Here is a 25,843-nt window from a genome sequence, read left to right as displayed (position 1 = left end):
GGGGCACAGTAAGACACTCCTCTTTGCATTAGTCTGTTAAGATACAAAAGAGACCGTAGCTATTTTTGCCTTTTAAAAATTGATCGACACTTGCTGTGAGAGTAGAAGTGTTATTTTTCATGTCCTGTAAACTCCCTTTTCTGTTTGTCTAAATCCACTTAAAGCTGGCATTGATTCTCTCACTTTTGGCCTATGCAGTCTTACAGCAATGCTCTACATTATTTGATGTTGGATTTGCCATGTTTCAATGTAAAACAAAGTGTTTTGATGTGCATAAGACCAAATTTTCCCAAAAAAGATTCTGGCCTAATCTCTAGATTTGTACAGATTTTGCACAGGGCTAATCTTAACTTGCTTCGCTCATTTGCGCCTTCCAGTTGACTTCAGTAAGAATATTCAGGTGAGCAGAGCCATGAAGATATCACCTGCTGTTCTGCAGAGGCACATAAAAGGCACATAAAAGAATTACAACACCTAACTATATACTTTGTAGGTACAAATGTAGCTTTGGCGTTCAGATGGCAGAGTTAAAAGCCTATATTATATCATTTGTGCCCATTAGCCTATTAATTGTCTCATTAACAGCAATGAATAACTGCAGGCACAAAATATGTCTGAAGAAACTAAAATTTTATTCAGATACTACTTATATTACTGTGACATTCCTTGGGATGGAAGTGCAATATAAATTCATAGTATTACTTGTCAAAAATCTATCACCTCTTCTGCAGCCACTAGAATATCTTTCCTTCAAGAAATATTTTTCCTGCCAATCACATGATAATAAGCAAAATACAGTTTAAATGAAATTTTCTACTTTTTAATGTCAGAATGATCTCCACTTCTGTGATATGAGGGGACTGGGTTTCTTAAGCAGTATTTCACTGACCTAAAATAAAATACCATAATATAATGTAAAATAATATACTATAAATTGATATAATATAATGCAATATAATACGACACGTATGGAAAGCATGGTGTCCATTTTCCCTAGAAGATATGACATGCTCATGAATATGCATCATTTGATAATACCAGAAGGGCAAACCCAACACACATGCAGCTCACATCCATAAGTACTTGGACAGGTCTAAGGCAGGGGGAGTATGAGCCACCTTTAAGTCCGCTGTCTGAGATGCACTGAAGAAATGATCAGATTTGATAAAAGTCAGTTGCTGCTAATTTCTAGTTAGATATTGAAAGTCGAGTAATAAACCAGTGAATGTGACGGACTCAGAAAGCCCCAGCAAACAGCCGTATTTTTTAGGAGGATTTAAATAGGGAACAAGTATCTTGCAAAACTCATATAGGGAGAGCATTGCAGGCTGCTGGAGTGACATGGAGATGTGGAGGGCTGGGCTGTCTTGGTTCTGCACAGAGGCAGCCTCGCATGCCATCGGCCAAAGCTGGAACAAGGTCTTGCTCTTGTCTTGCGGTTTGCCCACTACACTCGGTCTGCCCACCTGCATCTCCCACCTGCCCCAGCTGGCAGAGCCAGTACCTGAGACCCCAGCTTTGAGAAGCACCTACAAACGGCAGTGGACAATCAGTGGGTGCCTGGGTTACCCCCTTCTCCAAACATTCTGAAATGGAGGTGAAAGACCCTCTTGTGGCTGCCCTGGGCAGAAGCTGGGCACTCTGAGGAGTCTGTATGCTTAAAATTCAGGCAGAGGAAAGCCTTCCTTTCCAGTAGCTGCCCCAAGGTTTGCGAGTCCTTACCCGCTCTGGCCAAGGGAGGTCTCACCACCCCCCTGTGACAGTGCCACCCCACCACATGGGCAATGTAGCTGGCTGGGAAACTGGAGGGACAGCCCTGACAGCAGCAAAATAATCACTGCTCCTCGTGTTGTGTCACAGGCAGGAGGAGGAAAGCAAGCATTTCCCTGTGCACAGGAGCTGGACTGCTCCACTTGCAGGGGATTTTAACAGGCATTCACCTGTCTCTGCAGCTTTTGTTAAAAAAATGCATTTTTTCTCTAATGACAGTCCCCACACACTATTAATTTCAGAGGTGGGCTCTGTAGCAGCAGTTCTTAGTCATTTTGCTATGAAGAAAAACTGAATAAACTAGAAAAATGTGAACAGCAAATTGGAAAGAAATATGTCAAGGACAATAAAACTTTTGATTTCTGGTTTAACATTCATTCACTATTTCGAAAAAAAGCCATAGTGTCTGTCCAACATTATTAATTAGCATGAGCTTCATTCACTGTAATTCTTCTTTCTCTTCAAAGAAATACATATATTGTTATATATCCCCCATTTTGTTTTCCCACAAGACACATTTCAAAACAACATGTGTTGTTTCTGATGCAACACCATATCAATCTGATTATATTGTACATAATAAGATATGCCTTAAGATAGAGCACTGCACAGATATTTATTTAGAAGGACACCTTTGATGTTGTGCGAACTAAAGAAATCTATAAATTCTACTGAAATAAAAGTGAAATTCTGTGTCACTGTAATCAATCTTGATCCGTTGTACAAGTCTGGGCTCTGTACAAGTACCATTCTAATCTACTTACAGATACAAGCTTCCAACTAGACAGTCAAGACAGGCAGATTAGCAATTTGAACAGGAATTTTCTGAAAGCACAAATAGAAACGCATGTTCCTCATGGCTATTTTGAAAATCAACTTTTTGATTAGAAGAGTTTTACAACTTGTTTAAGAATAACATGTCCATGTCACTGTCATTCTCAAGTAATGCACGGGTTTAAACTTACAGTCTCCTTGAACAGTCCTTGAGGAGCAAATAATGGAACTGTTCCTGAGCCTTTTATATGGATACCAATGACAGCAACAGTCAGCTACCTGTTTCTGAAGCGATGTTTTAGACAGATTGTCCACATCTTAGAGAACACAGCATATTAATTAGTTTCTTACCAACACAAAAATACAATGGTTTCTAAATCTTTCCTGTTTTCGAGCAATCCACTGTATTCAGCAAGGAGCAATAGAGAAAATATACTTTATACCACTGAGAAAAAAATTAGCAGTGTTACAACATACCTTTCACTATGCTTGCACTTCTCTGTTCTCCTGTCATTTGCTACAGCAGCTCAGTTTACACACTGCTTTTCTCTTGTGCGCTTCTGGGTAGTATGTGCAACAGGCACTTCAGCAGCTCTGTCCTCTTTTTAACACAACCCGCTCTAAAGAAAAAGTTTTGTTTGTATTATAGCATACAGTAAATTTCAGGGAAAAAGAAGACATCGTCCCAAACCGACCAGAACTCTCTTTGTCTGATGACCTAGCCTCTTTCTCAACTGATGCACCAGTGTGTGAATGGGTCCAGTAATCCATGAGGTGAGGTATAGAGACGCCATTCACTAGAAAGGATGCTGGGAGAACATAAGCTACATGGGTGGATGGTGGGAACAATAGCAAACATTTCATGTTGAGGTGGCTGGGAATGAATAATACATGTGCTGGGGAAACAGTTGCCCCAGTCTGGTGTGGAGGGGGTGGAAAAGTGGGCGTGGGAGGTACTCTCCTGATCAAGTTAGCATTTCTAATTAATATCATTGTCTGCATAGACCCAGAAGACACTGTGTGACGAGAAAACAATGTGCAAGTATCCAAGAGGGAACCAGTCACAGTTATACGGACCCGCAAAAAATGCAGCTTGGATGTAAAAATACTGTTTTATGTAGGCAGGCAGGCAGGCAGGCAGGCAGGCAGGCAGACATACACAAATGAAGCCAAAGGACCAAGAGAAATGTTAGTAGGCTATGTGTTCTTTTGATCTGGTATTGTTTAGATATGCCATATAAATGAATGCTTCATCTCTGCTGAGCCACCCTTTCAAATTATTGTTAATTAAGTAATAATCCTTGATCCTTGAGAAATCTGTCATTACCAACAGTTAGGAACTGGTTTATTATGTTTGCCCCAGGCTATTAATGCTCAAACACAATGGCCACTAATTGCAAAAAGAACTAATTTTCCTGGAATTACACGTGTATTTTCTAACTATCTGGTGGCATAATTTTTGTTTTTAAACTTTAGTTTTTAACTTGTCTAACTAGAGCATTGGTCAGTCAGAAAAACTATTCTCTAATCATCCCACACAGAAATCACCATTAACAAAAAGAAAGCTGATTTTTGACAGCCTTGTAAATTATTACATTTTTGTTGCAGATGACAACAGCAGGGTTGTAATCCCTACAAACAATGCATAGGCTCCAAATTCAGCAAAGCTAGCAAAAGCGTTTTCAATCAATGCAATGAGTTTTGGCTCAGTCATGACAGTTTATTTAAAAGCAAGGTGGGGCAGGAGTCTCTTGTTTTCTAAGTTTACATTATGACTCTTCTTCTGTAACATGTTCTTAACCTAATGAGAAATAATTTCTGGGATGTCAGTGACCAAACTTTTTTTTCCTGTCAGCTGTTTTCAGTGTAGACAAGTTAGGTGGCCATAAGAATTATTATTAAGTATTGTTAAAGGGATAAATTGAGAAAATTAAACCAGAGGCAGGGAAAAAAATCTACCTGGTATTTAAAGTGATTTGCTCCACAAACACTTTTTCCCTCAGCTCAGGAGCAGAGTGTAAGGAAAAACCCTTAAAGAATAGCTGCCATTGTCATTGCATTTTAAAAGCATCCACACGACAATTTAAAAAGAACTGCCATTTCAGCTATTTCTTAAATAACCTCTTTCTTCCTCCATAATCACGTAACATATTTCTTTCACCTTTTGATTAGCACTTTGGTTTTTTTAATAAACTTACACACTCATTTTGCAGGAAATTATATTTTAAAGTGCTTCTCAGAGGTGTTTTATCCTAACAGTTTCATTTGGGCTGAATTAATGTTGAATCCTGATTTGCAGAAATAGAGGGAGAGGGAAAGAGAGAGAGAAAGAGGGGGAAAAAAAGAAGCTTAGCTTGTACCCCAGCTCCAAAACACAATTATCTTAAATACACATTTCCAAATCAATCTTACAGTAACATTTACCTGTAATAAGAGAATTATTCTAATACTGCTAAAACACATACAGCTGCAGTGTAGTTATCTACTCGACTAGATAGTCAAAAGAGCTGTTTCCCCCTCTCTTCACCAATGCAGTTTGTTTTCAAGCCTTCAATGCCAGTTCTCACTTGATAGTTTTTATTCTTTTCTTTTCTTTTTCTTTTTTCAGGTCCTCGTCTCTCTTTTTTCCCTATTAAGATGCGAATGGGCTGGTACCTCAGCCAATATGTCTATACATGCCTGAATAGACTTGCAGAAAAAGGGGTCTCCTTTTGTCTGGGCCCGTATGGCTGTATGTCATTCCGCACCGATAGGCAAGGGCTCCTCTCTCTGTGGGAGATTTCCAATAATTGCCAGAACAAATTAAACTGGGGCTTATCTGTTCCTCTCTCTTTTCAGCTTGAAAATGGAGGAACAAGACCAATTTTAACTGGTGACAATGCAGCGTAGAAATAGATTGGATACAGCTTGTGTGAAGTCATGTTGTAGACAGCAGCGGCAGGACACCGCTTTGAAGAGTGAGGTGATGTTGTACTACATGGACTCAGTCGATCTTTCTCATCTGACAAAGAATAAAAAATGAGTTGGGAGGTTAAGAGCAGTCCATTTAGTCACCATTGTCACAGGTGGAGACAAATAAAGGAGTATTTCTGATCATACTGGAGTGGACTGGGCAGCCCAGCAAAGAACAGCGGACTGCAGTGTGTAAAAAAGACAGATGTGGCATATTTTGAAAAAGAGAAATGGAGTGTACAATGAATTTTGGATATTCCCCCAACACATACACAGCTCCTTCCTCCTCCTGGTCCCCCACCAGGTACACCTTGTGCCTTAGTCTATGGGCAAACATCACAAAGTACAGTCTTAACCCTTGACAGAACAATGGGCACAGTTCTGCCCTGTCTCTGCTGTGAGTATTTGGCAGTCTGGGGCTGAAAAGAGTGTATTAAGAGATAATATAGTTATCAGACACATATTTTCTATAGAAAAGAGCTGTCATCTTTCTTTGCAGATGAGATAAAGTGAGTTCAAAGTGCCTTCTCCAGGCAAAGACAGACTTGAAACCGCGCAAAGGAAATGAGTTCTTTGACAGTGTCTGACAGACAGAAATGTGAACCATCAGATTTGAAAGGGACCTTTAATTCTTGGGGCTGCTGAATGCCAATGAGAAATATTAGGATCTTCTCTTGACCAACATGATTACTGCTATCAAATGAGAATATGTCAAACTCCTTTCAACATACTGTTGTCAGTCAAGCTCTAAAAAGCCATCATTCACTGTAAACTAGCTTCTCGACTACCACTCTGCCTCAGCCAGGCTTTTCCAGCCCCACAGTCAGTGAGAAACTAACAGTGGAAAAAGGGTCCAGCAGTACTTAGTGCTGTCAGCTTTCCTCCTCTTTTTCTCTCAAGCTCTCATGTTCATGCTCCATGTCAGAAAGCCAAGCTGTGATATAGTCATTAATGAAGACAAGAGGGTGCAACTTCAGGTCGCCAGAACTGGATGCAACATCTATTGGTAACGTCACACTCACGTCCTATCATGGGACACCAGTGAGAAGGATCAGCACCTCCCTCTCTGCTCCGCCTCATGAGGAAGTTGTAGACAGCAATGAGGTCACCCCCAATCTCCTCTTCTCTAACCTGAACTCACTAGTATCCTCAGCCGCTCCTCATAAGTCAGGCGCTCTAGTCCTTTCACCATCCTCGTTGCCCTCCTTTGAACACATTCTAATATTTTTATATCCTTACACTATGGAGCCCAAAACTGCACACTGCACTGGAGGTGAGGCCATGCCAATGTCAAGGTGTAGAATATTTGGTGTAGAACTTGGGGCAAATGTTTGCCTACCACAATGAAGTACTAGGATCTTGCTTTTGTCTTTTATAAAGATGAGTTCATTTAACATCACATACAAAAAACCAAAAACATAGTAAAAGAGGTGAAAACATCAGGGGAAAAAAGTGAAATACAAAGTCACATTTTCAATTTGTAATATCAATCCTGAGAGCACCCCTTTGACCTTAATAAATTCTGTAACTTGTGAATAAGCAATTGTGTTTCTTAAACAGCCCATAACTAAACTAATTACCTAAAGAGATGGTATAATTTTAGATCATTTTTAAATGTCTCTGGAGGAAGCTATGCAAAATTCATAATAGGTTCATTTTCCATTAGGTACTCAAGAAAAAAATTAGCAAAGTGCAAGTTTTACAGCATAATCTTCAGTTCTAAAAATTGTGAAAAGTCAGCAAAACTGGAATGGCAAATCCATTCTGAATTGACTTTTTTATAGTCATAAGCCTGCAAATTCAACTTTTTCAGAAGCATGCACTTCAGAGATGCTGCAGTATTTTAGTCCCATACATTCTCATTACTAGCTGCTCTTTTCGATCAGGGTGGATATGGGCTAGTTACCATCCAATGGACATATGCTCACATTCGAAAGGGGTCTTTTTAGAGCCCAGGCAGAATTCAGTTTCTCTGTTTCTGACTTGAAAACACAGCAAAGTCAACAATACTTACATTCCTGCAAAGAAAATACAATAAATTTCAGTCATTAGTTATAGTCTAGAAACCTTGCTTACTTAGGAGGACTCAGTAAAGGGGATTCCATGTCTATAGAAAGGGCTAGATTGTCATTGGCCTTAATTAGTGTAATGTTGGAGAAAGCTGAATATGGAGTAAAATCGTCTTTCTTTTGATAAATAGACAAATGCAAAAAATAAGCTTTTGCAGAAAGATAAAGATAGAAGAGTAATTGCACATCAGGTTGAAGTTAAGGATGACCTCTGAAGTGACTGCCAACAGGACGCGAAGAAGAGGCAGCGCTCACGGGAGGAATTAACACCCATCTGCCCACCCACTGGTGACCTCTCTTCAGAGCCTCAGGAAGAGAGGACTGGCTTTGCTTGCTGTGGCACTGAATCTGCCTGGCCTGCTCCTTTCAGCAGAAACAAAACTGGCCACTTCAAAAGGTGTGGGGTGCCTTGCCAACCAGCCACGTGGCTGGGCAGAGAACAAAATTTTCCCAAACCAGTCATAGCAGAATTAATGTCTGTTAGTCCTTTATCGTCTCACTGTGGCTGTTGTTAAAGGCTTGAAAAGCCTTGCTGCATTCACAGTGAGTGAAGCAGTAGCCAAAAGCAGGTTTGTGCTGGTGGGGTAGTGGCTGCCCTGCTGCTGCCCATCCTTGGAGGCAGAGAGTGCTACAGGAGGGCTCCCTGGCCAGGGGCTTTCCTCCATGCTGGCAGCCCTGGAAAGAGGTGCGGCGCACCCCTGCAACAAGACAGCATTGCCAACCATGCCAGAGGAGACGAGGGAGAGAGGAGCCAGTGCCTCGCTCCCCCCTTTCCCTTGTTATTTGTGACCCAGATAATTTCTTGCACAGTGTCTCCCTTTGAAAACTGGAGGCAACGGCAAATGCATAGGTAAAGGGGCCTCCATTTGGATTGGAGCAGGGGTTCCTGACTGGATGGAGAGCCCCAACCTTCAGTGTAAGAGTGCGTAAGGGTGGGAGCTTTCCTGCTGCTGTGAGTGTGCCACTTGTCTCAGTCAGCTGCTCCATGCAACTACTTAATTTATCAGCACTTTGGGCTGACTGTGTTTGCAAATGAATTAAAAATCTCCTCCCCTCTGAAGCTCTAAATTAATTATTTTTGAACACTAGGTCAAAGAGGCTTGGCTTTCACTTGATAGGACAACCTAATCACCTCTCCCATCTGTTGAGGACTGCTGTTTTGCTGTTTGATGTACTGAGGCAGAAATGACACCCAGTTGATCTCGACAGACTTTGTGGCTGCTGACCTCATGCTCAGAGCACCAAGCTCTCCAAAGACCACTGCAGCTGCTCAGCTTTTCTCTTCATACATTCATGACAACTTTTTTTCCTGATTCAGCAAACCTAGAGTGCCCAGGTAGAAATAGACCCCTCCCTAGATGCAACCTGCAGTAGCTTTTGAGCACTCATGTCACTCTGCATTATGATTCCCAGGGGTATTAAAAGCTAGGAAAGGGCTGGAAAATGTTGTGAGTAAGAAATCCCTGAGGAACACACACTTGCCACAGATACTTCTTGCTAATTCTGCAGATGGCATGTTCTTTCTTCTGAACAGGACATTAAAATAAGCTCTTGCTTACATGAGGCTATTAAAAGATGCAGTAGTCCTTTCAACAAGGGCAGTGTGAAGTCTTCTGTGCCCTTTCCAAATTCCAATTCAGTTAATTACATGTGTAAGGCACTGTGCAAAGCCCTATCACTAGATGCTTGATTCCTGTTAATGCTTTCCACATAAATAAATTCCCTCTGTTGTTTCATCTGTGTGTAGCAGTCATCTTCAGTTCCTACCCTGGACTATTTGAGAGTGTGCATCCTCTTTCACTGCTGCTCTGTTTTATTCCAGATGTGATCTGGGGAAAAATGAAATTATTCTTGCACATATAAAATCCATAAAGATGAAAGGTGTTATAACTGTATGTTAATTATTCATCACTAGCAGTATTACACATACTAAAGTTTTCCTCAAATTATAGTGTACCCCACTGAGCCGTAAACATGTTAAAGAGCTGTAGTTTTTCATATAAATTTGGCACAGAACTCAAATGAATTTCACCAAAGAGGTAGGATCAAGACCAGATTTTGTAAGTATAAAATCCCTTCGTTACCTAGGGATAAGTTTAGAGAAGGAAGCAACAAAGAGTTCAAGAATATGCATTGTTGATAGCTTACGGTGCGCCATGAAGTCTTTGCATCAGACAGAGCACAATTCAAAGCCAGCCACTAAAGCACATCACCATATGCACAGCAAGGATACCAAGATCTCAACTGAGCACAGAACTGCTTAACACTGGCTTCGCAGTTACCCTGTAGGCTGTCCAGCCTGATTAACTACTGATGTCAACAAAAATAGTGACTGGAAATTCCTGCCCTATAAAGCTGGTTTGGGTCTAAAATCAAAGACCTCTGCACAATTGTGTGAAACAATCAACTACCAGCAGTAACAGTTAATGGCTCTATTCAGTGTAAACTGTGCACTTAGGAGCGATCGTGCTATAATTATAGAAAAATGCATTAACAAATAAAGCTTTAAAGAAAAAAGTGCTCAAAATCAGATAGTAAGTCGGAAATGATGTTGTGAATCTCAGGTAAATTCAGTACAAACTGCAGTCATTTTGAATAGGGATAGCAATAAAAAAGCATTGGCATTAGGTTGTCATGAGTGTGTTGGTGAGCGTTCTGTTGTTCCACTTCTAAATTCTACCAACAGATGCTATTAAAAGGAAGTAAGATTAAGTTGTAAAACTGAATCTTGTGCAGTGGTAATCACAACAGACTAAACGACTGCCTGGTCCCAGTTTCACATGGGAGGTAGCTAGGAGCTTTCCACTCAGTAAAAGGCTATTAAAGCTGGAATTTTCTTTCCTCACAAGCCCGTCAAAGCCCAAGGTTGAATTGAAATGATGGGCTACAGGCTGCGAGCAGTGAGGTGAGAAAGGGTGTTGGATGCGATCCTATTGCTAGATGGAAATGTGTGTATGTGTATGTATGTGTATGTATGTGTATGCTTGTGCACCTACACGTACATGGGTATATATTTTCTAGCTACCCTAACGTCTTTGTATCAAAGCGTCAACAGCAGCTTCCCAAACATGTGGCAGAAAAGGCAGAGCAGGAAGCTTCTGCCGGCCAGAGGGGAAGCCTTACCTATAGTATCCTGTATAAATCTGACATTTACCTTGCTGGCCTTTTTGTTAACAGTGACTGGAAAACACAATGATCACTGCAAGCGGGAGAGGAGCATGGTAAATTCAAAACCATTTTATGTTGTGGATGTGGCATTGCATTAACATGAAGAAAATCAGAGGAGCTCATGCTCAATTATTTAGATTTGTCTCATCTGTACAGATGGAAGAGCTATGTGGGGTCACAGAGCCGTTATCTTATGTCTTTTATGTCAACAGATGACAGGATTTTTGTTACACAGAAAAATTGTAGATATGTACATCTTCTGGGGTTTGATCACTACACAGCCTGCCTGCGCTCTCCAGCAGTACATGAAATATGCAGCCCATGTCAGCTTCTCAACAGCCATGTCCCTGGCACTTCTTGTGAGCTCCAGTCTCATCAGGAGATAAGATGCTATACATCATTAAATCAGCCACCTATTACTGATGCAGGAGAAAGGCCCATTCAACAAGTGTTCCCAGTAAGGAGTATTCACTAATAATGAACACGGCACTAATTTCTACATTATCTATTGAAACATAAGTTACAGTACCAAAAAACCCATCTCCAATGCTACTGAAACTTGAGCAGAAGCACTAGAATAACATACCAAAAGCTGTTTGTAATTATAGATTTGGATTAAGAATTGTGCACTTATTTAAGGGCCCTCAGCACTGGCAGCTCCTAAATGAAGCATCCACAGACACCTTCACTGACCACGTTTCAGGCTGGGACATGCTTAGGATGGTGTACTAGCAGACAACCTGGTTGTGAAAAAGTTAGCATGCATCTTAGGGCATTTTACTCTCCAGTTAATGTGACTGGAAAACATAATTTTCCCATAGGATAACATACATTTGCAGGAGTAATTTTCAGTTGAAACAAAGTCCAGTCTTCTTGTTATAAATGAAATCTTCAAGCATTTATTTTCTTCCTTTTTTTTTTGTCTTTTTATTTTTTCCTTTACTGTTGGCTATTGGGGAGGCGCGCAGGATAAACAGAGGGCAAGAATAAGGAAAGGATAAAAATAGCAGGTTTCTCAGGCTGTCTTGAAAACACTAGACACAGACTCTTCTGGCCTATGTAAGCACAAAGTTGCTGTTCTGAAGATCTAGCCATATGGAAAATTTCTCTCTTTGACCAAGGAAAGAAGGAATCTCTGTGCTAATCTTCCACTCTCTGGAGCCACTTCTGCCTTGCCTACCATCTCACTAAGGTGGACCCTTGCATCTCCCTCTAATTCTCACTCCAGGCAAGATGAGGTTTTTATGAGGCTTTTTTGCACCTGCCTCTGGACTCCCAAACCTTCAGCACCTCTTCAATGCAGACATGAATGCTCCTTTCTTTTGCCTTTTGAGAGTCTGAGAGTACACTTGACTTACAGTGCAACAGGAGCACCGATGTCTGACTATAAGGATGGCATGCAATGTTTGCTGGCACCTATTGTGTCCATATACAACCTCCCTAGGCTCTGCAGGTGTTCAGAGGGCTCACGGATGCCCAGGACTTAACTCAGCCAGCAGAAGAGCAGCCCGTGATAGACAGCATCTCTGTAGCCTGCCATTTTTTGCAGCCTCAAAATACAGCTGCATGTCATATTGTTGGGAGTAATACCACATATCATCAACCTTGAGAATAAAGGATTTTTAGCTGGATTTCCAAAAGAAATGGGTGTACAGTAGTTTTCTTTCTGCCTGTCAGTCCTCATCTAATAAAACTGGAATCCATTTAGTCAATTTCAACCTTATTTGGCAGAGAAGATGTTATAGTGTATAAGGAAGAGTATTATCTGTGATATACCCAAAGGGCTTATTTTTCACAGAAACTTTGTATATGCATGCATTTGGGTTGAGAGCAAGCTCTTCAAGTATATCTGCTGCTCTGATGTGCCACATATATGCTGCTTGCACGGTTGTGTAATGGATGTCATCTTTTTAATGTGTATTTACAGACAGTTTAAAATATGCACTGGGATCTTAATTTCAAATGAGAATGATAGTATGCAATTAATATCTGAAATGAAATATAACAAGAACATTGTAGGTTGTAACTGTAATTATTACCAGTTATAAGATGACATGCCTGAGATATGGTCTGTCTATAATTTTGAGAGTGAAAGTTCTTCAGGGAAAGAACTGCTATTTGTTACGAGATTGTACACTGCCAGTCACAGCGGTCACCTTGGTCCTCTCTACTGACATAATAAAGATGGGTTGAGTTGAGTTAAGGTAAGTGAAGATAAAACCAGACAGTATCACAGATGACCATGAGTGACACTAACGTACTTCCCCTAGTTTTAGAAGATGGCACCAATGCTGCATCTTCAGCAATCCCTGTGTGGTAAAAGTTAGTGACCTTTTAATGGTGACAGTTATATGAAGTGGTTTGAATAATTACTCATGAAAAGATCCTTTTATATATCTTTACAGATATCCTGCAATGAGATGCTCTTTTGTGGCATTTTCATTTCCATTCTAAACCATATTAATGATTCACTGAGTTGGAGAATCAGATGGGGAAACAAAAAAAACCCAAAACGATTTGCTGCTTCCAGTGCTGTTGCCTGGAGGCTCTGCCTTACAGGCAGCCAAGCACCCTCTGTAGCCATGGTGGGTGAGGGTCCTTCCGATGGAGCAAGGAATGTGGGGTACTCCACATCTTACAGGACTGTCTCACTCCACTGCAACGGTTTGCAGGCAGATGATGGGGAAAGATCATCGAAAACAGCTGCAAACAGCAGTAAACAAGCTGCAAACAAACCCACTTAAGGAAATTCCCATTTGGTGTTGCTGGTTTTATCACCTACATGTATAAGTTTGCAAATAATTGCTTTTATTTAATTCAGCATATAGCATACTGCAACAGAAAAACGAAATGGGGGAGAAGGGACGAAATGAAAGTTGGAGAAAAGGAGACTCTGTAACAAGCAAAAGGAGAGACTTAAAGCTATAAAGCAGTTTGAAGCATTGGGGGTTTTTTTTGTTACAGCTGTTTTCTTTTTTTCTCACAGATGTTCAAGGAAATTTCTAGAGAGTCAGAAATATCCTGCCCACATAGGAGAGGAATATGAGCTTAATTATATCTGTATGCTTCTGCAGGAAATCACTGAGGTGATGGACCCACCTGTATTAATTTCATCAAACTCTTCTGCTTTATTATCATCCTGCAGGAAAGTTAAGCCTACATAGATCTAAACCTCCTTCATTCAAAAGACAGATTCCAAATCAGTATTTCTTTTCTGTTTTGCATTTTCAGCATGATAGACAGAATAAAAAGTATGTTTAGAGAATAGAAGCAGGCTCCAAAATGCCCACACAAACCTGTACAGGATATGAAATGGAATTTAGAAACATTTTATCCCGTGTTCTTTTAGCCTGTTGGTGAAGCTTATAAGAGCAGTGATGCCAACTGATAACAAATAACAATATTAATCTATTCAGGGAAAACTAACCTCAGATCATTCTGAGGCTGAAACTCTCGTTTGTGCGATTCAGAAGTGGCATCCTCAGAAGACTGAAGGAATCTCAATCAACCCTGATTTTTCATGGCTATATATTATCAGACAAGTTCTCTAGGCTCTATTGCAGGTGGAGACAGTTCCACTGCCTTGAGGGTCCTTACATAAAGTGCTGTAGGGCACCTCAGAAAATAAACTTAAGTAGCAATCAGTTGATCATAGCTTTACCGAGAATTGAAATACTCTTTTAAAAACACCCCAAGAGAGAACAGTACTTCAACATCAATTTTCCTAATATTTCAATTGGCTCATTCCTGTGAGAAACAAAGAGGTGGGGTAGAAGGAGGGAAGGCAGATTTTTTCAAAGGTCTAAGCAGCTGTTGCAAAGAATGTGAGAAGCACAGAATCTAGGACTTCATAAGGAATGAACACCATGATGTTCTTTCCTGATGTTTTTTGCCCACAGTCAATATTTTCACAAAATCACTTGATCTGATACCTTCTGTCTTTAATTAAGATGTTGGCAGGTATGATTTGCTTGAATTTATGCCAGAGGATTTATTCTAACCTCCTCCTTTTATGATATGCTCATCTGGAGAAGCAGAAAAAAATGATTCACTGGTTCTTGTGAAAGGGACTCGTATACTCCCATAATTGTGTTGGAAATCCCTGTGAATCTGGGCAGAAGAGAAACATCACTTAGATGTGTCACCTCTAAAATAATCAGTACTTGCTGTCTGCTGTGCACTCCAACTCCCTGTCTTGCAGTGAGCGGGAGTGAAGTCAGTGAGCGGTCCCGCGGAAGTCGGTGTTGCGATAGCTGGAGCCGAGGGAGATCACTTTGGAAGGTCTGAGGCGAGACAGCAGAACCGGTCTATAAGTCACGGGCCATATTCATCAGGAAGGCAGAAGTGGAAAATAAGTGTCAGCCTAGACCATTCCTAACACAGCTACTCAACCAGGATCAAATTTGCCATTGATGCATATTAAGAAAGTACTTCATGAATAGCTCACAGAATAAGGTAGCCCTCAGCACGAATACATGCACTGCAAACTGGCTGCAAGCAGGGAAAAGTGCTGCTTGAACAATATCCAGTGAATATGCTATTCAGCTGGTCTGTATGGTTGTTGTTTTAAAAAAATCAACAAAAACTACCCCTCTCTTCCCCCTATTCAGATTGCTGTGTTCAACAGAAATGGTACAATATGTCCCTGCCTTTGTAAGCAACCAGCAGCCCAGCCCACGCTGACAGTACATCTGGGGCACAGCATGTCCTGTAATGAAGGGCTCCCAGGGTCCGTGTACTCCCCTTCAGTGCTTTCTGTACCTGCTATTGATACAAAGGACTCGGAGGAGATTCCCCTCTCCCTTACTGAGCTCTTCATCCTTCATGCCCTGCTCCCCACTGCCCCTTTGACCAGATCACAAAGTCGTTCAGGATTTTTCTTTCACATTTTGACTGCAGCAACATTTTTCTCCCTCCTCTCTCCCTCCTTTCTCCCTCCTCTGCCCCAGCTCTATAGACCATTTGTTAGCCGTCTGGTTTATCTTTGCAAGCTGAATGGAAGGCGGTGTTGGTGCCTTCAGCTAGGGGTGGGCAGAAAGAGCCAGCCACAGCCTCCTATCACCAACGTTGTGCACGAAGCTGGTCCATGGTCTCTCCATCCCCAAACAGTCTCAGGACTGAAATACCTGCCTTTTTCAGAAGCTGTGAATGTTTGGCTTTAAGTCCAACAATGATATATCGGGGCTCGTAGGCTTATGTTTTAGACGCTAAGGTGGGAAGGTAAGGATCGTCCTATTCTGTGCATTAAAATGAGGATTCAGCATGAACTGCGTAATTAAGAACTGAAAGGAGAAAAAAGCAATTGAATTAAGTCTGACAGCATAATTCAAGGAATCAATAGCTTTATTTGCTGTTTAATGATGATGATACTGTTTTCATTTCATTATATGTGAGTCACAACCAGCTTTGTGTTGGCTTACTTGTATTCTTTAGCAAGTAAACTGAGGCATACAATTTACAGCAGCAACACCTGTTAAAGAAAGCTTATTTAAGACTATCATAAATTAGTCTTTATAAATGAAATCAATTCGCTTCCAATTCAGCACACTAAAATATTAAGACATGATATTCTGGATTTTTGTTTGTTTGTTTTAAATTAAGAATAACTTAATAAAAATTTCTTTTGACTGACAGGACAGAAAAGCCAAACAAGCTGTAGCAATGCATCTTGTGATCTGAGCCCCACAATGACCAGTTTCAGTTTTCACATGTCCAGGATTACACAGTAAACCCTAGATGTCTCTGTCTCTGTGAAGTGACTCCAGGTTTTGGCAATGGTTGAACACACTCTATTTATTGCCTTTCGTTTTCATGGCCTCTCTACCAAAATTATCACATAAAAGAAGCGGAAAGGGGAACAGAAGTGGGTGAGGAAAGAACTCAAAGGAGCCAGCTGAGGAAGGAATGACTGTCACAAGACTGAAGTAATTGTAGGTGTATTTTTTTAAGCAAAGTAGTGATGGGGAACACTCTAATTCATTTTTTTCTGAACTCTTACAGAGTGGTTCAGCCTTAAAGAGGTTTAGCTATGGTGTATCTGGGAAGGGACAGAGCTGCAGATGAATTTCAGTAGCCTGGAGACTCAGTAAGGCACTGGCAAAATAAGAAACAGGTCTGGGGTAGCCACCTGTGACCATTTCCTTTATCTTTATTTCTCCCCTTCTCCCTGCCTGTTTTGTCCACAGTTCCTCTTTCTTCTCACTGCCTCTCTGTTGGTCTGGGTCTTTTTAGCAACCTCCCTTTTTCCCCAGCATCCTGGTGAGGCCCCGGGGAGGTGTGTTTGTCATGGCCCAGGTATGCAAGTTCAGCAGTGTAGAGCCCTCCAGGTACCTGCAGTACCCTGTGACGTCTCCAGGACCCAGCTCAATGCCCAGAATGGGGTGAAGATGCAGGCTCAGCCATGTCCATCCCAGGCTAAGCTGAGCCCTGAAGTGCAGGTAAAACAGGCAGGTGCCAGGGACCATTCTGGCAAGCATCCTGTTGTGAGGACAGGGGATGCAAAGTGCTATTTCTGCTCCTCAGCTTTGGCTTGAAGTGGCAGCTGTCTCTGAAACAGATTTAGTTTGCTTTTGCCCAAATGCTCTCTTTTCCTTCCCTCTTCTGCATCCTGCAGTGCCTGTGCCACTGTGGGACATTCAGTAGTTTATGTTCTGGAGAAGCAGGGGGACTCATAATTATTATTGTCGTTCCTAAGTTGCCTTTGCTTTATAGGGCTGCCCTTAATTCTGGTCTCAATTACCAGGGATTATACATTTTAATATTACTCTGAATTGCCAAAGTGAGGAGCTTTAAACAGCTCAATGGCCACATCACAGCTGAGGCCTAATATTGTTTTCCTCTAATCAAGAAATGTTAGCTGTGGAGAGGTGTTGAGGTGGGCCTGACAATAGGGTGTCGGCATGGAAAAGACAGATTCTCACAGCTATGTGTAGAACCTGCAGATTTCCTTGGGGATTTAATGAATTAAACATTAAGCCTACATATACTATGGTAGATATAATTCCATGATTAAATTCAGGGAAAAAAAAGTAAAAAGGCATCTACATGTGGAGACCTCCAGGACCTCTATATCCCACAGCGTAATAGGGAGTGTTAACAGGCAGTGTTAGCCTAGGAAGTTCTGCTACATCAAAAATCACATCGTAGGTGTCTATGTTTATTATTGCATGTTGATTTTCTGCATAAAATGCATTCAGCTTGAAACTAAAGTGCATATTTGTTTCCTGACTGCAGATCTCGCAAACCGTATGTAGATCTGGACTGGCAATGTCTTTCACACAGCTACCAAGCATGAATGGCTAATTGGTCAAACTGTGCGCTGTTGAACCTCATGCAGTTCTACTGGCCTCACTGCAATTAGGCAAGTTGCAACTAATTAGCTCTCTGTAAACACTTCTGAGGATGATGCATATGATAGAATAGAAACCTCAGCTTCTGTCTGCCTATCTGCATCGAGTCTGCAGGGCAAAATAAAGGAGAAGCAGCAGAAGAAACTGAGTCTTGTTAGATCCCTGAGCAAGAGGATGCTCTTTTTATGTGGTAATTTTTCAGAGTAAAGTTACAGACAAATGGAAAAAATCCCCCTCCTCCCCTGCCTTTGGGCGACTGAATGCCTTATTAGATGCTTTTCTGCCAGTGTAAGAGGAATCCTTGACAGAGGACCATCAGCCTCTTCGAATGATAATTCGGAATCTTCACTCCAAGTGTTCACAAGCCCTTTTCTCATACACAAGGCCAGGAAGGATTTTGAGGGAACTGCAGATTAAAAAGCATTGCCTGGTTCTTCCCTGATAGCTTCTGGGAGTAACCAAGGAAAGTGCTTTTCGAGCAATTGGTGTCCATTCCCTTCCATTCCCATGCATTCAGAGGATCGTACACAGCCTGAAGATCAAAACATGGTGATGGAGACCTGTGGAAAATGACACGCCTTCTCTTCAAGTATCTTCTCACTAACATTTGCTGCTTTCCTTATATGAAAGCATAAAATGTGAGTAAGGGCATCATCCACATTCCTAAGGAGGCTGTGAAGATAAATACAGTCAAAGCTTGTCAACAGCTTGGCTAACAGGAGACCAGAGAGGTGGAGACCACAGACCTCTGTGCTATTTACCTGGAGTTGATATTTCAGTACTGGCACCTGTCAATCTTCTTCTGCCTAGAGGGGCATCTGACTCTTTAACAGCCAGGATGTAGTAATTCTGAAGGCCTGTCTAGCTTAGTCACAGATATTTTCTTTCAGTGGAGGCCTAACATCTGACTAAGTAATATGCCAAGACTGGTTTTGTAGGAATTTCTGTTTTGCAAGTTGTATTGCTTTAAATAAAAAGGAAAGTAAAGGGTAGTTTTGTTTTGTTTTGTTTTTCTTCTTTTGAACTTTAAATAAACAAAGAAGGAATTGCAGAATTAGAAAGAACCTTTATGTTCAAAACAAAAGACTTGTCTTACTTTGAATAAATAATAACACTTTCTTGTGCTAAAAGATCAATTACGTAAAATCAAGTTGCAAGGTTCTGGTTGTGATCAGATAGCTGTGGCATGTTAATAGCCTTCGTCTGTATGTCTGTACGTGAGTGGGAGTATGGAGAGGGAAAACGCTTTCATAGAAAATAAAGCAAAGAGCACTGTTGTGTTTGCAAGGATATTAGGAGTCTGGAGATGAGCGAGGTAAACAATTGCTTTTATTAATAGCAGCAGATCAATGCCACTAGATTAGAGAAACTGAGAATAAAGCAGAAAAAGAGAACATCATCTCCGTCTAGTCACATGTCCACTGCTGAGCACAGTCCCTAGTTATGAAAGGTAGCAGCAACATACCCTACCAAGTATTTTAAGACCTGATAAAAGATTTCCCCAAATGTAAAACCTCAACATAAATGTAGCCACCTGCTTACACTGAGGAAGGGCATGTTATCTGTGCTGATGTAAGAGCAGATGAACGAGTGAATGACTCAGAAATAGGTATGGCTCCTCTTTGGATCTCCACTTTCCTTTCTGGGAGGAATAAGCTAATCCAGCCCCAGAGTGGTTGGTTGGCTGGCTGTCTTTTCTTGGCTAGGGAGTAGCTGCCCAACTGCAGCTGCTTTATCCATACCTGTGGCAGGAGGTGGGAAGCAGGAGCTCCTGCAGCAGCCAGAAAATTATCAGAGCCTACCAAGAAGCACCGGTGTGGAGACAAGATGTGTGGCTGGGAGTTTTGAAGGGCTCCTGGGAGCTAATTATCAGGCTGATTAACACTGGAAGTCAGTGAGCGCGTGGGTTATCTTTGGGCTTGTCTCTTCATTGCGGATGGAGACCTAGAAACCCTCATAGGTTAGAAAAGGCTATATGAACCCCTGTCCTACTGCTGTAGGACCTCTATAATGTCAATAATGTCAATCCTCTACAATGTCAATATAGAGGCTTCCACATTAAAAGGAAAACAAGAGTTACTTATGTAGGCAGTTTCATGTGAATACAGCAGTGGCTATAACAGAAATTTTGCCAGAGTATCTACCTAAGAAAGTCTCACACTCTTCATGGCTTACACAACTATGTCATTTGGAAAGCAAAGGTGCAATTTAGGCATCTCTTCTGTACAGGTATTTGAAAATGTCTCTCTATAAATTAGCAAAAAGAAGCAAATTTAGAAGTTATAAATAATAAATGAATGGTGTACCTTCTGAAAATTTTAGTTGAAGACATTAAACTAGTAATTACTAAATTATTCTCCTGATAGTCCCTTCATTACATTTTGAATATTTGTTTTTTAATCTCAGTATCTGTCATGAGATTAACGTATCTGAGAATTTCCAGTTATTGTTCTACACATCACTGCAATATCAATGACAAAACCTTTGCTCATATTTGGGTCAAAACACTTAACGATTTGATACATTTCTGTAGTTTATCTTTCCTAGAAGATCAATAATCGTGAACTCCTGAGGGAAGTTAACTAGTCAGATCACATATTTGTGTAAGACTATTGCTGACTTCTGTGAAAACTGCAAAAGAGTTCCTGTTTTGCAAATCCACACGACCAAATTTTTCAATACTGCTAAATGTTTTCATGAATTTGTCAGTCACAGAGAATTCAGGCTTTGGCACAGGATGTTGCAAGTAGATAATTTGCTACTGTAATAAATAATGAAAGCTAAATTATACTCGGCAAATGAGTGAACAAGAGCTCTTTAAGTGATCAGTTATCCTCTTTATATTATCCTGTTCACATGGTATATTACAAAATTTACTAATTCAAAATGAGCACCCCATTTCTTATATTACACTAGATGTAATATGAGAGGGGAAAAGTAAGGTATATACTTTATTTGGGTTAATCAGCGGTAGATGTCCAGGGGAAAATAATTTGAAACTTGAAGTTCTAGAGAAAAAGCTTAAAGGTTGTAATGGACGACACACCAAACAAGACTCAAAAATGTCCTGCACATACAAGAAAAGGAAATGCCACAGTGGGATATATGAAGAGGAAAAAAGCAAGACATCTGAAACAGCCTTTCTCATTACCCTTGGGCACTGAGAAGGCTTCATGTGGCGTTGCATCCAGGTTTGGGCACTACACTTCAGCCAGCTGGAGAGGGTAGAGGCAAGCACGGAGGCAGATTAGAGGTCTGGAAAACATGACTTCAGAGAAAAGCCTGCAGTTAATTAGCCTGAAGAAGAAAGAACTAAGGAAGCAGCATCGTAACAGTCATCAAACACATAAAAGAGTGTTGTGAAGAAGAAAGGCACAACTCACTCTCGGCGCCAATGCAGGAGGCCTCCCTGCCAGCAGAAGAATCAGGTCAGACATGGGGGAGACCTCGCAAGGACAAGACTCATCAAGCATTGCAGCAGGTTACATGGGGAGGCTCTTGTACCTCTGTTCCTAAACATCTTTAAAACCAGGCTAAACTGGCGGTATAATTGATCCTGTGTTCGGGCAGGGGTGGCCTCTTGACCCTGCAGCCCTGCTTTTTTTCCATTATAGAGATGCACAAACGCTGCTAAGCCAGCACAGGGCACTGGCACCCCTCTCCTAGTGGCTGGTAATAGAGGTATCAGAGGACGTGCAAAAAACTCTGTAACACATGACATAGGAACAAACTGGATGCCAAAAACATGTTAGTGTTTCGCTTCCTCTTGGAAGAATATGGCTTTATGATCTGCTATATTTTTAAGCTGACCCAGGGTAACAACAGGCAGGCTCAATGTACATATACATTTCTAACCTTTTAACATTTTGTACTAGACTTTTGGCCTTAGTGATAGCTAGTGGCAATGAATATCATATTTAACTGTGCTTTTGGGTAAAATATATCTCATCTTAGCAGTTAGTTATATGCTATACAGAAAAGGTAATTAGGAGTTCCCAAATTGCATCCGCTATAGTATTTGTTACTTGGTATACCTCTATCAAGCTCCGTGATATTTGTTTAATCTCCAGGCTAAACAGCTTCAAGATTTTCACTGTCTCCTCATATGGAAGTCTTTTTGTGCCTGTAGTAATTTTCATCACTGGTCCCTGAATCATCTCTGCTGGACTAAATAGCATATGCAAATATCTTCTTTCTGACTGAAACAAGGGAAGGAAATGCAGGGGTGGGGTTCTTTTTGGGGGGAGGGAGAATTTTATGTTCATGTTTGTTTTTAGAACATTTTTTGCATGGCTGATTTTCCACAGCTTTCAAAATATATGGCTACAGTGGAGGAATTACAGACAGTTCTGAGAGTTTGTTCTCAACTTAGGAAACAGTGCATGCAGGCCATATTGATTTCTTTGTCTATATTGATCCTTCTTCATTACTTAACTCTCAAGCCCATAAAACCTGATGGTTAGAAAAAAATCCTGATAACTTAGTATTAGCTTATTAGAATTTCTATTACAGGTGGTATGTGTTCTTCCATTTTAAAAGAAGAGCAAAAAACTTAATTCAAGATTATCCTAATCTAAATAAACATAAAGAAAGAAGGAACAGCATCCAAAGTACTGTCTGCTCTTTTCTGCTTGTCCACTGTATATGAATGAGACCATTGTATTGCTTGTCCTTGCTCTGTCTTTTTAAGAACTGTGCAGATTTTTCCATGAGTATGTGGTGCACGGTGATAATTTGCACATTAGCTTCAACACTGCACTTCTGCTCCAAAGCAAATTGCTAGCGTAAGTACAGTCTTGACTCCTAACACAGCCAGACAGAGGCTGAGAAGACACGACTGCATCCCAAACTCAACGCCACCTTCATACCCTTGCTAGAGGAGCTGACTGGCAACGTAAGAGGTACAAAACTGCCCCCATCAGTAGAAGTAATAGTGGCAGGAGGGTTTGATAGTGTCAAGGAGGTGAGGAAGGTTCCCACAGGGCAGAGCATCCCAAGGCCATTTTCAGGGGGGAAGTGAATCTCAAGTTTTCTTAGTGCATGGATGTGTCATCTGAGAGGTATCAAACCCTGCCTTATGAGGTAACAAATCATGACATTTAAAAAATATTTCAATGACAATGTTACCGTTGTGAAAAGTGATCAGCTGGGCATACTCACTTTGTCTGCCTTCAGGTCCTTTTGTCACAGAATTATAGCATAAAAGATGACATTTTGTTGGAACTTTTTACTGATTTGCATTATGGCTAGAGGTAGACACAGAATTCTAATATCGTCTATGGGTTGCCTGGCATTTGAGGGCTTATGTCAGATCTTTTGGGTTATATGAATATTTCCTTTGATGTAATGATATTCTTTATTCTTACAAGAGCTATTTAAAAGACAAAGAAAAATCTCTTTTCAAAACGTGTAGTTAATGAAATAGCAGCTCGTATCACCTAATACATTGTGCATTTCATAAATATATATTGCAAGTTAGGACAGAAGGCTTTTAACATTTCCCATGCTCATCTCAATCTAATTCTTCAAGATCTTCTGGGTCACGGTAGCTTTCTTTGAGAAATATGGACATAGTGTTGTAGGTGATCTGCCTTTCAGATATTACATCAATGCAGATAACCCATAAAGAGAGTACATGGAGTCAGAGCTCTCAACCTTTGAGTACTGGAAGTATACAAGTATATGTTTTATTTACTTGATAATTCATGTATCAGACTACAGTTTAGAACAGATTCGTGTATCACTGGCTGCTTCTTCTAAACCTCTATAGACCCATTACGACTGTGTGCATGTTGGATTGCCGCTTGTGAATATCTAGATACGGTAGGACTGTTTTTCTTCACTTTATGATCTTTTTCTAAATTTTTTCTAAAGTAGTATGAACCCAGTTCAGCCTGTTGCACAAAACTGAGTGTAAGAATCAGCAAAAATCATGGAGAACAATGAGGTGTCCAACTGAAAAGACTGGGAACTCTGCTGAAGTCTGAGCAACAAGCATGAGAAAATAAGACCAGAAATCAGTGTTATAAAAACAATGTGCTGGGAAATAGGCTAACAAAATAAAGAGTGGACATGCTAATCTACCTACCATTTCCTTCGGAAGGCTGTATTTGGAAAGCTGATTGGGAGGAAGTACAATTAGTATAATACAAGGAAGCAGATAGTAGTCTGTGTGATGGGAACGCCTCCTCTGATCACAGGATGCACCCTAACACTGTAGGACCTTACTTTCCCTGATCCAGGAAAACTATGAAATCGAACCAAGGAAGCATCAGAGGGATCTAGAGGACATCAACAGTTCTTATGCCTCAGGACAAGTTCTGGTGTATATCTATTGTGTAATGAATGAATTCCTAGTTCTCTCTCTTCTTTTCATGTTCTTTTTCGTCTCCATCCCTTTTTCCTGTTCTTTTTCCATACTCTTTTTTTTTTTTTTCTCTGCTTTTTGTGTGATTTGGATGTTCTTACATACATTTATATGCTTTTTGACGTGCCTGTGTCTTTCTGTGTGAATCAGATGTGCTTGGCTAAGATGGCAGCTTTTGCTGCTTCATTGAGCACACCATCAAAAAGAGAGCTACCAGCAAGTCAGCCCAATGCCAGTCCAAAGACACTGGCTCCTGAAAGGGCCAAGAAAAGTGCGTGCAGTGCCTGCCATGCTCTACAAGCACTGTTGCAAGACCCACTCTCAGAGATCAAAGCCATTTTTTTTCTGTCCTTGATGCTCTTTGTTCCTTCTTTGGTGTGTATTTTGTCCTTTTTTTCTTGTCTTCAGACAACCAAGATGTGACAAAACAGCTCCAACCCAGCTCTGATGACTTTTTGTCTTTTCTTTAACAAGAACAACTACTATCAACTTTAATATCAGCCAAATTGTTGCCAAATGGTCTCTCTACAGCCAAAGTCTAAGGAAATGTGTTATATTGCTAAAAAGAAGTTACTTTGCTGTTTATATGTCAGATGTATTAAACTTTTTTTTTCTTATTCTGCATCTTTAATAAAGGATGAGAGGTTTTTAAGCTAGTTGTTTACCATGGTATTAAGCAGTCTGAGCTTTCTCTGTCAAAACCATGAAGTATTTAATTGTCTGATGTTCTGCAGTGACAAGGTCGTGTTAACACCATTAAGCCTCTAGACCCATTAACCCATTGAAACCAACACAGAATTCAGTTGTTTTTCCCTTCATGGCAGGCTGTGTCCCAGGAGGCACAGAGGGTATTTCACATAAAATCAGAGAGTGATTTGTTAGCAATTTTTCCATTTCTTAATTTCTCACAGTACTCACACCCAGACAACTTCCCTGATCTTCCCTCAGATTGCATCTTAATTAAATTTTTCCCACCAGTGGACTAAGTATTGCCATCCTTTTCTCCAGCAAAGCAGGCTTTGGGCATGACACTAAGGCTACTCCTCCTCACCAGGTCCCAGACAGAACTTCCAATGGCTCCCTGTTCTGCCAGAGGGACAGAGGTCCCATCCTTAGAAGTTCAGCCCATCCACTCTTTCCTGGACCATGCTGTGCTCCTCCTCCTGGCTGTACCTGGGAAGCTGCCTTTCATACTGTAGAGCTGGCTCCCCATCAGCCTCCAACATGCAGAACTGAAATTCAAAAATAAGGCCATGCCTGCACCCTGGATGAGCTGAGCTGCTCCTGTGCGGGATGCCTGGGAGGGCTGGGGTGCAGGATGGTGCAGAGCAGGGGCTCTGGGCACAGTCCAGCTGCAATCAGGGGCTGCACTGCCACATCCACTGGGAAGGGAG

The 25,843-nt window shown here is 41.0% G+C and overlaps 1 protein-coding gene across 3 annotated transcripts in view; it reads right to left on the bottom strand.

Annotated features, from left to right (window-relative positions):
* CDH20 (cadherin 20) overlaps nt 1–25,843 on the bottom strand; it is a 119,185-nt gene that overhangs the window by 52,559 nt on the left and 40,783 nt on the right. The window contains exons 1-2 of one of the 3 annotated variants that reach the window (XM_064443440.1): nt 4,969–5,500; nt 3,022–3,164 (exon numbers count right to left, since the gene is read on the bottom strand). The exons of 1 other annotated variant lie outside the window; for it this stretch is intronic. The gene's annotated coding sequence lies outside the window, so the exon portion shown is untranslated. Of the gene's footprint in view, nt 1–3,021; nt 3,165–4,968; nt 5,501–25,843 lie in introns of those variants that run through there. One more of the 3 variants, XM_064443441.1, reaches the window with a different exon arrangement.

The sequence above is a fragment of the Phalacrocorax carbo genome, chromosome 2 (assembly GCF_963921805.1).
Source record: "Phalacrocorax carbo chromosome 2, bPhaCar2.1, whole genome shotgun sequence".
NCBI classification, from domain to species: domain Eukaryota; kingdom Metazoa; phylum Chordata; class Aves; order Suliformes; family Phalacrocoracidae; genus Phalacrocorax; species Phalacrocorax carbo.
The sequence above is the reverse complement of the archived record's forward strand: the minus strand, read 5'-3'. Positions and strand labels throughout refer to the sequence as shown.